Source organism: Tupaia chinensis, unplaced genomic scaffold (genome assembly GCF_000334495.1).
Source record: "Tupaia chinensis unplaced genomic scaffold, TupChi_1.0 Scaffold000161_1, whole genome shotgun sequence".
Taxonomy (NCBI): domain Eukaryota; kingdom Metazoa; phylum Chordata; class Mammalia; order Scandentia; family Tupaiidae; genus Tupaia; species Tupaia belangeri.
In genome coordinates this window covers 455,067-469,181 of record NW_006159632.1, presented here as the reverse complement: position 1 = coordinate 469,181, position 14,115 = coordinate 455,067, and the positions used below count along the sequence as shown (strand labels likewise).

Sequence of the window (14,115 nt, the reverse complement as noted above, 5' to 3'; positions counted from 1 at the left end):
GGGGTGAGGGCGACACTGCGCGAAGGTACGTAGCCGGGCGCGCGCGTGCTGGCCGGGCAGCGTCTACGCTCCAGGTCTCCGTGGAACGGTTCCCCGCACTGCCCCTTACAGCAGGGCTAGTTCCTGCGTGCTTCTACACGGCGGGCCGGGGCGGGGGCGAGCGCAGAGTCGCCTGTCGTGTGTCGAATTGTGACACTGCTGTGCGTGCTCCCGCGTATGCGACTCCTTGCACGCTGGCTGGACGTGCTAGAGGAAGCAGGTTCGTAACTGCGCCCATATGGACAGATTTCAAGGGTCAAACCTTCCTCCGTCCTCCAGTGTTATTCAACTTGTCCCCACCCGCCCCGCCCCGCCCCCGCCCAGGCCGGTGCCCAGATGTGACAGGAGGGCCCCCGGAGGGAGGCGCGGCTATCAGAGCGGTCGTGTGCTAGGGACAGGTTTCGCACGCTCGCCCGGACCTCTGTTCTCTCGGCCTCTGACTTCCAAGAAGACAGCTTTAAGCCCCTCCTCCATCCATTTTGGTCTTTATTACGGGTTACTATTTTGAAAAAAAAAATTAAGTGGGTTTAATGATTATGTAGTCCAAATAATTTTATTACGTGGGCTCATTATAGCGCAGGAACCATTCTTCTCTATTTCCTGTGTTTAAACAATGCCAGGGGATTTGCTTTGGAGAGCCCCTGCCTGCGAATTCCATGCAGAAAGGAACAGGGAATGCACGTGGGCAGGCACACGCTGGCAGAATGATGCCCGGCCTCTGAGCCAGCCTGGACCGCAGCTGGCCCTGACCCTCTTGCAGGAGTGGGAACGTGAGGGTGGGCTGCGGTGTGCCCGCCCCTCCTGCCAGGAGAGGTCCCTGACCCCCTCCCAGGAAGCTGGCCCCAGGTTCTGTTCCATGATTTCCTGTTAGCCTACTGTGTAATGAGCTATGGTTGCCCTGGAAGGAACATTATTTTTGAAGTGGTTTCCATATGGAAATATAACTTCAGCCTAAATTACTAGTTAAAACGTAATTATGTTGCCTTCCGATTTGGACTGTCTCTGTAGGCTGGTGGATCCTATGAGTTAAATGTAATGTGAAAACAGTGTGTTGAAGTTCTGTTTCTTACATAATGTTGGGTAATTATTCAAATGGGCTTGATAGTTGGGAAAGAAAATAAGGTAGAAAGCATACTTTGAAAAAACCTTTCTGAATCCTTTGCATGAAAAGTGACTGCAGGGAAGGTGGTTTGGGAAAAGGGACCGTGTGGGGTGCTCTGACGAGGGCTTCCGTCCGGGCACGTCCGCCGTGAGCCCACCAGCACGCTTGTTTAGGAAACTCGCCGTTGTTCTTCCTGGGAGGAGTGATGAATGTCATTCCCAACTGTCATTTCTGAAGATGATTTAGGCACGTTCCTTAAAGTGTACCTTTTTTTTTTTTGTTAAAAAAAGAAATAGTTTATTTTTTTACACCAAGAAAATGTGTTAGTTTAAGCTAGCATGTGTAAACATGTGAACTTCTTTTAATGACATTTTAGTTTCTAATTGCACCTGTTGAAAGTAAGCCTGGAAAAAATGTGAAATTGGCAGAACTAGAATTTCTTGGATTCACACTAGTAAATTGAACAGACAGAAAGTTAAACAATATGATTAAAAGCAAAGTCTCTTTATGTATTTGTAAATTATAAGGTAATATATTTTTCAAGATTTTTAGCTAAAATGTCTTGCCGTCCTGAGCCGGCGTGCTGTTTGGCTCAATAGCGTTGTTAACGTTGGAAAAGTTCGTTGCTTACCCCTAAATGGCCTGGGCGCTTTTAGTGTGGCTGTTGAGAAGCCGGGTCCTGTTCGCAGTGCGGGAAGTTTACACTGGGAACAGCTGTGCTTAGCGGCACTCGGGGAGGTGAATGAGCTGTGAGTCCTGTGTAGGCGGCCCAGCTGCTGGGGAGGCCTCCCTGCCCCTTTCCTTGCCGTCCCCGGGTAGGAACTCGGGGAGCCGGCGCCATCCTCATGGTGCAGGCTCAGGATCAGCGAGGAACTCGGACTGTTTTCTTCTGTACAATATATTTGTGGGTGCAAAAAGTGTTTTCCTGACAGAAGAATATTTTAAGACATATATGACGCCTCTATTTTTAAAAAATCGAGCCCCTCTACCGTGTTCTCAAGAAACTCTGTTTGTTAACAAGGTGTCATCAGCGTGCTGCCAGGTACCTTGGCTGCTGTGGGGCCTCGGGTCGCCCCAGGTACACGGTGGGAGGCCTGTGCCCCAGGGCACCAGCTCTGCAGGGTGCTAGCCTTGGAGATGGTGGGCTAGAGCTCAGCCTCAGGGCGGGTCTTGACTTTTGTGGAGAGAGACCATCGGGTGGACTGCACAGGAGGCAAAGTCGTCACCTCAAAGTCACTTCCGGCACCGGCAGGGCTGTCTTTCCCCTCAGGGACTGCACAGCCCTCCCAGCCCTGGCAGGTTCTTCCCGTCGCTGCAGCCGATATCTGTCTGTCGGGACTTCCTGCCTACACCCTCCTCAGGCTACACAGACCCAGGCCCACGGTGTGGGCAGGAGGCCCACAGAGGGACATCCTGGCATGACTGACCCTTGCCCAGTACAGCACCTGTGGAAGTGGCTGGAGTGTGGACGTAAAGGAAGACCACGGTGGCAATGCCAGCACAGCCAGACCAGCGCGCCGGCCGGCGCGCGGACTTGCAGCCCGCTTCTGTGCTGCGTTCCCACCTGGTCCGGACCCGGGAGAACCAGGGTGCATCAGGCTGTCTGCCTACCCTGGAGCTCCGGGAACCTCCACGCCCTGCCAGCCCGGCGTCTCCAAATCCTTCGTGTTTACCTCTCCCAGCACCAGCTTCCCTGAGTGCTGGCCTGCTCCGGGCACCTGGCTCCGTGTCTTGGAAGACATGCCCTTGTTCTTGCCAAGAACTTCTCTCCAGGGTCAGAGCCCCCTGAGTCCCTCCGGCCCAGCCACTGGTGGACAGAGCCCCTGCACCCTATTGGCTCAGTGGTGGTGTGGACAGAGCCCCCTGCAGCCCCCTGGCCCAGTCGTGGTGTGGACAGAGCCCCCTGCACGTGAAGGAGCCGTGCTCCAGAGCAGTCCCCCGCCTGCCGCCTGGAGCCTCCTTGCCTGCCACTGTGGCAGGATCAGGTCTCAGTTCTCCATGCCTTCCTGGCCACTGTAACTTGAGTTGCCAACCACCCCTCAGAGCCAGTCCTTCCTGAGGTCATTCCTCTGCTCCCCGTCCTGCTCCTGTCCCCACAGACTCTGCAGGGCAGCTGAACCTTCAGCCGCTCAGCCACGGGAGTGCAGCCCCCAGTCGTCACAGAGCCTTGGAGAGTGTAGGCAGGCAGAGTCCAGGAACGTTCAGGCTGAAGCAGGATGTCCTCAGACTGTTTTAGAGCAGGGCCCAGAGGGAGGGGTTCCCAGATGTCCACATCAGGGGACCCTCGTCCTGGGCCCTGGGCATCAAGTTGGAGCTCTTTGGCCATGGAAGTCTTTGCTGTCCTGCCAGGTCACTACAGCCATGACGTAGAGCATACAGAGAGCCTGTCAGGGCTGCAGGACGAGGACCCACGGTGGCTGCTGGCTGCATTAGTGAACAAGTTCCTTGGACTGCATTGTCCCTGGAATTGCCTTAGAAGAGCCCCTGCTGGTGCAGCGTGGGTGCTGCTTACCAAGGCCAGTCATGCCCACGGCCACTAGGGCTGTCCTGCCCCCACTGCCCGAGCGCCCGCCCAGCGGCATTTCACGGCTGGAACGTGTACGTTCCAGGGGTACTGATTCCTCGACTGCGGACGTGAGAGTGGGTGTGTGAAATTGCTGTGAGCGTCATAATTTTTATGAGCTTCCATTTTCTTGGGACAAAATAGTCTAGAAGCAACTTCTCTGCTATGGAGGGACCTCGAACATCCGCACTGAGCAGCTCTCATCCCAGAGTGGAGGTGGGTGCCCCTCTTCTTTGCCTGTGGTTTTCTGAGCTCACGGTGGCCACCATGGCTGTGGGGGAATGAGCAGACTCCAGTGGCTACCGGCTTCAGACGGAGCCCTGGGCTTCCTCTCCCTCAAAATCGTTCCTAGCCTGGGGACCAGCCGACCGCCCTCGCTCTGCTCTGCCTTTCCGGTCGTGAGTTGTTCTGAACCCTGAGCATTAAAACTGGAAAGAGGCCCATCTCTCCTCGGGATTCCAGTGTCTTTTGGAATGTTATTCTGTAGCGTTAAATTGGATATGCGAGAGCAGCCCAGGTAGGGTTGTTTTGATCATCTCCAAAGAGGGTAACTCCCCCAGGCTTGCTAGCCACTGAGTGAGCCCTGTCCAGGGGCCAGGTCAGCCTGGTGCGCACCTGCTCACAGGCGCCCTACTGTTGGCCTGTCACCTCGGGGCACCTGATGGGCTAGGCACTGTGGATGCCTGTTTTGATTCCAGGAAGGGCTAGTGGGAGGTTCCGCCTTCCAGCAATGGCTCAGCAGATCAAATCCGAGTTTGGAAGTGAGGCTTTGCATTACTCTCCAGCCAGAGGCCAAAGCCAGTGCTTAGGAGGCTGGGTCGGGGTCAGGGTGTCAGCAGGACAGCCCTCCCGGCAGACTGCAGCTACCGGCTTCAGACGGAGCCCTGGGCTTCCTCTCCCTCAAAATCGTTCCTAGCCTGGGGACCAGCCGACCGCCCTCGCTCTGCTCTGCCTTTCCGGTCGTGAGTTGTTCTGAACCCTGAGCATTAAAACTGGAAAGAGGCCCATCTCTCCTCGGGATTCCAGTGTCTTTTGGAATGTTATTCTGTAGCGTTAAATTGGATATGCGAGAGCAGCCCAGGTAGGGTTGTTTTGATCATCTCCAAAGAGGGTAACTCCCCCAGGCTTGCTAGCCACTGAGTGAGCCCTGTCCAGGGGCCAGGTCAGCCTGGTGCGCACCTGCTCACAGGCGCCCTACTGTTGGCCTGTCACCTCGGGGCACCTGATGGGCTAGGCACTGTGGATGCCTGTTTTGATTCCAGGAAGGGCTAGTGGGAGGTTCCGCCTTCCAGCAATGGCTCAGCAGATCAAATCCGAGTTTGGAAGTGAGGCTTTGCATTACTCTCCAGCCAGAGGCCAAAGCCAGTGCTTAGGAGGCTGGGTCGGGGTCAGGGTGTCAGCAGGACAGCCCTCCCGGCAGACTGCAGGCTCAGGAGGGGATGCCGCCCTGCTTCCTCCAGCCCCAGCAGAGCAGGCCGCTCCAGGAGCTGCCTCCGCCTCACACAGCCTCCTGCTGCGTGAGGGCTTGTGTGTTTGGGTGGGACCCAGAACACCTCCGACAGTGCTGGCTCCGTCACCTGTGGCCCCTGGAGAGCCCTGGCTCCGTCACCCATGGCCCCTGGAGAGCTCTGGCCCTGTCCCCCGTGGCAGCCCCCCAGAGAGCCCTGGCTCCGTCACTCAGCCCTCCTCCTCAGAGAGCCCTGGCTCCGTCACCCATGGCCCCCAGAGAGCGCTGGCCCTGTCCCCCATGGCAGCCCCACAGGGAGTCCTGGCTCCGCCACCCTCACCCACTCCAGAGAGCGCTGGCTCTGTCACCCACGTCCTTCCCTCCCAGAGAGCCCTGGCTCTGCCACCCTTACCGCCCCCGCCCCCCCAGAGAGCCCTGGCTCCTTCACCCACGGCCCCCTCGGAGAGCCCCAGGAAGGCAGTCACAGATGCTGGGACTCAGGCGAGTGTGTCTGGGGACCGTTGCTCAGACCGTGACAGGGTCACCGGTGAGGACCTCCCCGGCTGGCCTTCCCCACGGCGGTCCATGCGTGGACATCATACTCACCAGGCAGCTCACACCACGCGCCCCGAGACACGGAGCTCAGCCCCCCTCGCTGCCTGTTGGCCCTCATTGAGGTGGGGGGAGCATGCCTCGTCCTCCTTCCACGGGAGCCTTTACTCTAGTGGTTCGAAGCTGCTGCAGCCCAGCCTCCGGCCTCCACGCTGGTCCCTAACCTCCCACTCTCCCCGTGCAGTGCTCACTCCATTCTCCTGGTCTCCAGTCCCGGCTTCCGTCCTCTAGAAGTGACTGTCCCTCATTGCACGAGTGACCTGTCCCCACTGTCCCTTTAATCACAGAAACACACCACACTCCGTTTTTAGCCCAGTCGACCCCTCCTGTCCTCTGTACTAGTAGTCCCCACTCCCACCTGCGGGCTCTCCAGCAATGTCCCCTGGCTGCGTGCTGCCCTTCTCTGCCTCTCCTCGATGACATCACCTGCTTTCATGGTTTCTACGCCTCACGCTCCCGTGGGGTCACACCCCCTTGGTCTCCTAGCTGGGCTTGGCTTCATGGCAGCACTGCCCCGGCCGCTGGTCAGCTGCTGCTGCTGTTCCTCTCCTGGGGCTCCCATCTGCGCGGCATGACTGCCTACAACTCAGACTTCCCAAGAATCTTGATGTATTCTATTCCCTCCACTCCCACGTTCAGCCAGATGCCAAATTCTAATAATTCAAGTAAGGCCTCAGGTCTCTGGCCTCTTCCTTTTCTGCCATTGACATGTTACTCCGTGGCTTCTCCAAAGTCAGTGCACATAGGGTGCGCAGAGTCGGGTGCAGCACACACGGGGGCAGGAGGACGTGCTGGTGTGGGATTCTGCATGTCTGACACCCTCCCAGGTCTGCAGGTGCTGCTCCCCGATGCTCAGACCATGTAAGAATAGCCCACAGTGGGACCAGCAGTTAGCGTAATGGCTATGTCACTGAACTCCCATGTAGTCGACCACAGTTCGAGTCCTGGACCCAGTGGCTTAAACTCACGCCGGGCGCATGTGCATGCGTGCTCAAGATCCCGAGAGCAGAAGAGAGTGTGGTGTGGCCATACCCCCTGGGGGCTGATTTCTCGCTTTCTGTTTCTCTGTCTGGAGAGCGCACGCACCCTATAGCAAAAACCTCTTCAAAAAAAAAGAACAGCCCACAGTCATCCCTGTGGTTCCTCTTGGCTGCAACTTCTCAGATGACCTCATTCACTACACGTTTGCCCCCCTGTGTTCCACACGGCTCACTCTTCCTGGACACTAGATCTGGCCACTTCTTGCAAGCCCTCTGCACACCCCCTTTGATGACCTCCTGAAAAACGCCTAAATGTCCTGCATCAGCTTCAGCCTGTCCCATGGCCTAGAGTGACATATCACACCCAGTCCCCATCTCGGGTCACGCTTCCCTTTACCCCTGCCCTCCAAACCTGCTGTTCTCCGTGGCAGATGCCCTCCACTGCAGCCCCAGCTTCCGGGCTCGGTTCTAGCAGTTTGTTGGGCACAGCTCAGGGTGCACTCCTCCGACTGCGTCTTATGCTTCATCGTTTTAGCTCAGATGTGTGGGCATCCCAGGGCTCAGTGCCGAGGGGCCCTGTGAGCCCGCAGCGGTGAAGGACTGTGAAACCTTCCCGTGGAAGGCTGCTTCCCACTTGTCCTCGGCCGCCCTCAGGCCCTGGGACTGGGCCCTCCCTGTAAGTGTGTGGCATCATATCCACGTGCAAAGGAGGTAAATGCAGCGTCTTTGCTGTCTGCCTCACTATGAGAGTAATAGCCGTTATACAAAGTTCAAATATTATAGAAACATAGTATCAAAACAAAGGTTCACCTGGACCCAACACCCCAAAGAGAACTATGGCTAACAATTTGATGTGGAACTTCTGACTTATCTGTGTGCATGCCCTAACATTTCCTCTGTACAGAGACGAGACAATAATACACATCTGAAACTTGACTTCAGTTGTTAATCCACCTCCCTGCGTTTGAAGTCTGCAACTTATTCCAAAAGATTGACCGATTTAACTGCATAAAAATCAATCCACTGAAAATGGTCTAACAAATAGAAACATGTCTGTGCTGAGTTTCTGATCAGCATAGCTTTATTCAGCAGTTTCTCTGCCACTGGGATCATGACAGACAGGTTTGTAAAGACACGAGCAAGCCCCAAGGTCCAGACTCACCTCAGCCCTGGGCCCGTTGGGTCTGCAGGCTGGTGCCGGAGGCAGTGGTCCCTCCTCCTGGTGCAGATTACAACCAGGGTGGTGACAGGCACCCTCAGGTGGCTGAATTTACGCTGAAGTCAGTTTCCACGTAAGGAACGGGAGAGTTCTAGCTGTGTGTGTATGTACTGGGCTAGCTCACACGTGTGTGTGTGCATGTGCTGGGCTAGCTCGCACGTGTGTGTATTTACTAGACTGGCCCACACGTGTGTGTGTATTTGCTAGGCTAGCTCACACGTGTGTGTATGTGTGTATGTACTGGACTAGCTCACATGTGTGTGTATGTACTGGGCTAGCTCACACGTATGTGTATGTACTGCACTAGCTCACATGTGTATGTATATATGTACTGGGCTAGCTCACATGTGTGTGTTGGGCTATCTCACGTGTGTGTATATGTACCGGGCTAGCTCACACATGTGTGTATGTACTGAACTAGCTCACATGTGTGCGTATATATGTACTGGGCTAGCTCACACATATGTGTATGTACTGGCCTAGCTCTCGTGTGTGTGTGTGTGTGTGTGTGTGTGTGCTGGGCTATCTCACATGTGTGTATATGTACCGGGCTAGCTCACACATGTGTGTATGTACTGAACTAGCTCACATGTGTGTGTATATATGTACTGGGCTAGCTCACGTGTGTGTATGGGCTAGCTCCACCTTGTACAAGAAAGCAACACTAGCTCACACGTGTGTGTATATATGTACTGGGCTAGCTCACGTGTGTGTATGGGCTAGCTCACACGTGTGTGTATGTACTGGGCTAGCTCACACGTGTGTGTATGTACTGGGCTAGCTCACACATGTGTGTCTGTTCTGTGCTAACTCACACATGTGTGTATATACTGCACTAGCTCACACGTGTGTGTGTATGTACTGGGCTAGCTTACGTGTGTGTGTGTGTGTGCATGACTTATTGTTTCACAAATGAATATAGGCTTGGAATAAACACCACAGAAGGATCTTAAAGAGTTAGCAAAGCGTTTTAATACATCTCACAGAACGACACCCTAGGGCCAGCAGTGTGAACACAGGAGGGAGGCGGCGTGCGAGCCGTCAGAGAGGCAGTTCTCGAGGGCACAGTCTAAGGCTTTGTCGGGAAGGAGATTCCTACAGGCGTCAGAACACTCAGCACCTTGGAGGACGTGTGTCACTTTAAACAAACATGGCCTTGTGGTAGAATTCTGGACCATCATTCCCTTGGGCAGAGGGAGAGCAGGAGTCTGCTTGAGGAGCCTGGAGTGGGTGGTGAAGCGGCTGCGTCTCCCACCGGAGAGACATGATGGAGTGTGAGCCAGGAAGGGCTCCTGCCACTGTGCAGCCTGGGCCGTGAGGTCCCGTAAAGAACAGCCCCGTGGACCCTATCAACCGGAAAACTCGGTCTGCTAGTTTAGTTAATATCACTTCCTTACGGCATCATGTGTTTCTCTTAAAACCGAGGACTAGTGCAAAGTCAGCCTTTTCAAGAATAATGAGAACAATGACCTGACCATAAGATTAAACCGTACTTATTTATATTTTTACACTGGCTGCTAGAAAACTGAGACCTGAAGGTAATAATCACAGTGGCCCATTTTGCCCGGCTTTGCAGTACCTTACTTTCCTCTTTTTAAAGTATTCTTTTGTCTTTCCGTTTTAGTATAAGCATTCTCCTATTTTCTTTGAGAAGCTAGCCGGATGTGATTTAGAAAGTCTCAGACGATGCCTGTGAAGACATGTGCAGGTACTGAGGTAAGGAGGGAGGTGGAAGGTAAATGGATAGTCCTGACAGACCCAGTGAGGCAGAGCAGTGTTGAGAGCACGGTCTCTTTGGAGGCCTGAATTCTGGAAGCTGCTGTAGGCAGAGGCAGTAATTTGGGGGTTCATGTGGGAGATCCTGAAGAAAGAACAGATTAGACAAGGAGTGGTGGTGGCCGCCAATCACTTAGGAAGCTGCAGTATTTTCAGACAATGTCTTATTGCCACTCCCCCCCATTTTTGTTAAGATATGGTTGACAAACGTAAATCGTATACTCCCCCATGCAGCACGTTACCATGACGCACACTGCACAGTGGTTAAATCAAGCTAGTTAGCGTATCTGGGCCCTCACGTACTTACCCCCCTTTTGGTTGTGAGAGCATTGAGGGTCCACTCTCTTGGCAGTTTTCAAGTGTACATGATTAACGATCTACCACACTCTCTCCTCTTGTCTAACCGAAACATTGTACCTTGTGACCAGTCTCACCCCAATCCCCACACCTGTCCTGGTAGCCAACATTTTCATCTCTGCTTCTGTAAGTCAACTGCATAAGATCATGTGGAACTTGGCCTTCTGTGCCTGGCTTATTTCACTCAGTATAACTTCGTCCTGGTCCATCCGTGTCCTAAAGTGAAGGACTTTCTCCTTCTTCATGGATGAATAGTATTCCACTGTGTGTATACATCACATTTTTAATCTATTCGCTCATCAGTGGACTCTTATTTTCTGGTCAATTCCAAGTCTTGGCTATTGTGCATAATGCTGCAAAAAATATAGGAGTATAGCTATCTCTCCAACATACAGGTTTATTTCCTTTGGATATTAACCAGAAGTGGGATTCCTATATCATATGATAGTTCTACTTTTTAATTTTTGAAATGCCTTCATACAATTTTCTATAATAGCGCTACAAATTTATATTCCCACCAACAGCATGCAAGAGTTTCCTTTTCTCCATATTCTCACGTCATTTATCTTTTTGACACTAGCTACTTTAAAAAATATTTATTTAATGTTATTATTATTTAATAATAATAGGGCACAGAGAGAGAAAGAGAGAGAGAGAGAACAAGAAAGCAAGCTGCTGAGTCCAGGACTCAAACTGCAGTCAGCCATGTGAGAGTCCAGTGCCTTGACCACAACACTACCTGCTGGCCCCCAAGAATAGTTGTTTTCTAACAAGGGTGAAGTGATATTTCATTGTTGTTTTAATTTGTGTTTTCCCAATGATTAGTAATGCTGAGTGTTTCTTTGTGTATGTTTTATCTTGAGAATGTCTACTCAGGTCCCTTACTCATTTTTAAATTAGGTAATTTACTTTCTTACTGTTGAGTTGAGTTCTTTGTACATTTTGAATATTTACCCCTTGCCAGATAGTTTGCAAATATTTTTTCACATTTCATAGGTTGTTTTGTTCACTTTGTTGATTGTTTCCTTTGTTGTGCAATGTTTTAGTTTAATATCGTGTTTGTCTATTTTTGCTTTAGCTGTCTATGTTTTTTGGGGTCATATCCAAAAACATTGACCAGACCCATGTCATGGAGCTTTTATTTCATGTTTTCTTCAAATAGTCTTATAATTTCAGGTCTTAGGTTTAAGTCTTTAATCACTGTTAAGTTGCTTCTTGTATGTGGGGTAATATAATGTTCCAGCTCTTCCTTCCCATCTGATGTCCAGTTTTCCCAGCACCATGTATTCAATACACTGTTCTCTCCTTATTGTGTATATTGGCAGTAAGTGCTTGAGTTTATTTCTGGGGTCTCTATTCTGTCCCGTGGGCTGACATGTCTGTATTAAGCCAATGCTATGCTGTCAACCCCCTCTTTAAACAGAAGTTGTTATCTTGCTATCTTTATACACACACACACACACACACACACACACACACACACACACATATATATATATGTATGTATGTATGTATGTATATATAGAGAGAGATGATTGGCTGATATATGGATAGTTATAGAGAAAATGAAACTGAAACACACTGAGGTTTAGGAATTTTCAAACCTAAATAGTTAATCATCTCGAAGGTCATTGAATCCAGATCTTTCTCTCTTGCCTTTTGCATTTTTGGCAGAATATACACACAAATCTTTCTTATCAGAGTCCAGGAACTAGGCACAAAAAGAACCAGAGGCCCAGACTTGAAGAGAAAATGAGGAAGTAGATTGTAGGAGGAATGAATGTGTTTCCACACTCTCAAGGGCAGGCCTACCCCTGCTTAAACAAATGACGAAATACTGATTAGCCTCGAAAGGCTGCTAAATCCAGCCTGGTTGATTTCAGGGCTGTACCGTGAGGCCATCGGTGCCGCCCTGCACTCCACCATGGAAAGGCATCTGTGACCAGTAGCGCCTCCCTCTGTCCCTGTATTGCCACTTGCCACCTGTCCTTCCCAAGCTTTCCTCTCTGCAGCATTTCCCTCTGATGATGAAATATTTGACTCTACTGTTTTCTTAAGTCACCTTGAAAAAAACCAGCCCTGAAACTTTTCAAACTACCAATCTAAGTTTTGGCTTTTCCTGATCTCTAAGTTTTCTTCCCTCTCGTTTTTTCATCTTCTTTTTAAATTAATTTCCTTACCTATTTACATACTTATTTTGTAGTAACTCAAAATACGTCCCACTTACTACTCTGTTTTTGGAACTGATTACCTGAAGTTCTGCATTAGCAACTCACCGCCAAAGATAAAACCCTCTCTTCAAATAGTCTTATAATTTCAGGTCTTAGGTTTAAGTCTTTAATCACTGTTAAGTTGCTTCTTGTATGTGGGGTAATATAATGTTCCAGCTCTTCCTTCCCATCTGATGTCCAGTTTTCCCAGCACCATGTATTCAATACACTGTTCTCTCCTTATTGTGTATATTGGCAGTAAGTGCTTGAGTTTATTTCTGGGGTCTCTATTCTGTCCCGTGGGCTGACATGTCTGTATTAAGCCAATGCTATGCTGTCAACCCCCTCTTTAAACAGAAGTTGTTATCTTGCTATCTTTATACACACACACACACACACACACACACACACACACACACACATATATATATATGTATGTATGTATGTATGTATATATAGAGAGAGATGATTGGCTGATATATGGATAGTTATAGAGAAAATGAAACTGAAACACACTGAGGTTTAGGAATTTTCAAACCTAAATAGTTAATCATCTCGAAGGTCATTGAATCCAGATCTTTCTCTCTTGCCTTTTGCATTTTTGGCAGAATATACACACAAATCTTTCTTATCAGAGTCCAGGAACTAGGCACAAAAAGAACCAGAGGCCCAGACTTGAAGAGAAAATGAGGAAGTAGATTGTAGGAGGAATGAATGTGTTTCCACACTCTCAAGGGCAGGCCTACCCCTGCTTAAACAAATGACGAAATACTGATTAGCCTCGAAAGGCTGCTAAATCCAGCCTGGTTGATTTCAGGGCTGTACCGTGAGGCCATCGGTGCCGCCCTGCACTCCACCATGGAAAGGCATCTGTGACCAGTAGCGCCTCCCTCTGTCCCTGTATTGCCACTTGCCACCTGTCCTTCCCAAGCTTTCCTCTCTGCAGCATTTCCCTCTGATGATGAAATATTTGACTCTACTGTTTTCTTAAGTCACCTTGAAAAAAACCAGCCCTGAAACTTTTCAAACTACCAATCTAAGTTTTGGCTTTTCCTGATCTCTAAGTTTTCTTCCCTCTCGTTTTTTCATCTTCTTTTTAAATTAATTTCCTTACCTATTTACATACTTATTTTGTAGTAACTCAAAATACGTCCCACTTACTACTCTGTTTTTGGAACTGATTACCTGAAGTTCTGCATTAGCAACTCACCGCCAAAGATAAAACCCTCTCACCACCTCCCTGGTCTCCCCATCGCGTCCCAGCCTCCACTCTGCTCCTCCTGCAGCCGGGACCAGGACCTGCCTCCCCTGACTCCTCTACCCTCTTGCTGCTCGCCCATCTTTCTCACCAGCCCCTTAACCTTGGATAGGGAGGGAGCCTTTGTAACATTACAGATCTGGACTTCAGAGAGGGTTCCAAGATTCGCTACTTGGTCCTATTTATTTATTTAAGAGGTATTTGCTATCAGGCATGCATGTTCGCCAGAAAGACAGAGAGACAGAAAGTGAGAAATCACCCCCCCAGGGGAGATGGTCACACCACAGCCCCCTTGCCTCCATTCTCCTGTCGGGATCTTGGGTACACACGCACATGCAGCCAGCATGAGTTTAAGCCACCAGGTCCGGGACTCAAAACACAGTCAACTACATGGGAGTCCAGCAACATAACCATTACGCCAACTGCTGGTCCCAATATATATATTTAAAGAAACTGAAATCCCAGGGCCAGCAGGTGGCATAGTGGTTAAGGATGCCAGACTTCCACATGGCAAACCATGGTTCGAGTCCCGGGCCTGGTGGCTTGCTTTAT

At 50.7% G+C, this 14,115-nt stretch overlaps 1 protein-coding gene across 1 annotated transcript in view; it reads left to right on the top strand.

Moving 5' to 3' along the window:
* Window positions 1-14,115, top strand: part of CHRM3 (cholinergic receptor muscarinic 3) — a 340,570-nt gene that overhangs the window by 486 nt on the left and 325,969 nt on the right. The gene's annotated exons all lie outside the window — the stretch shown is intronic.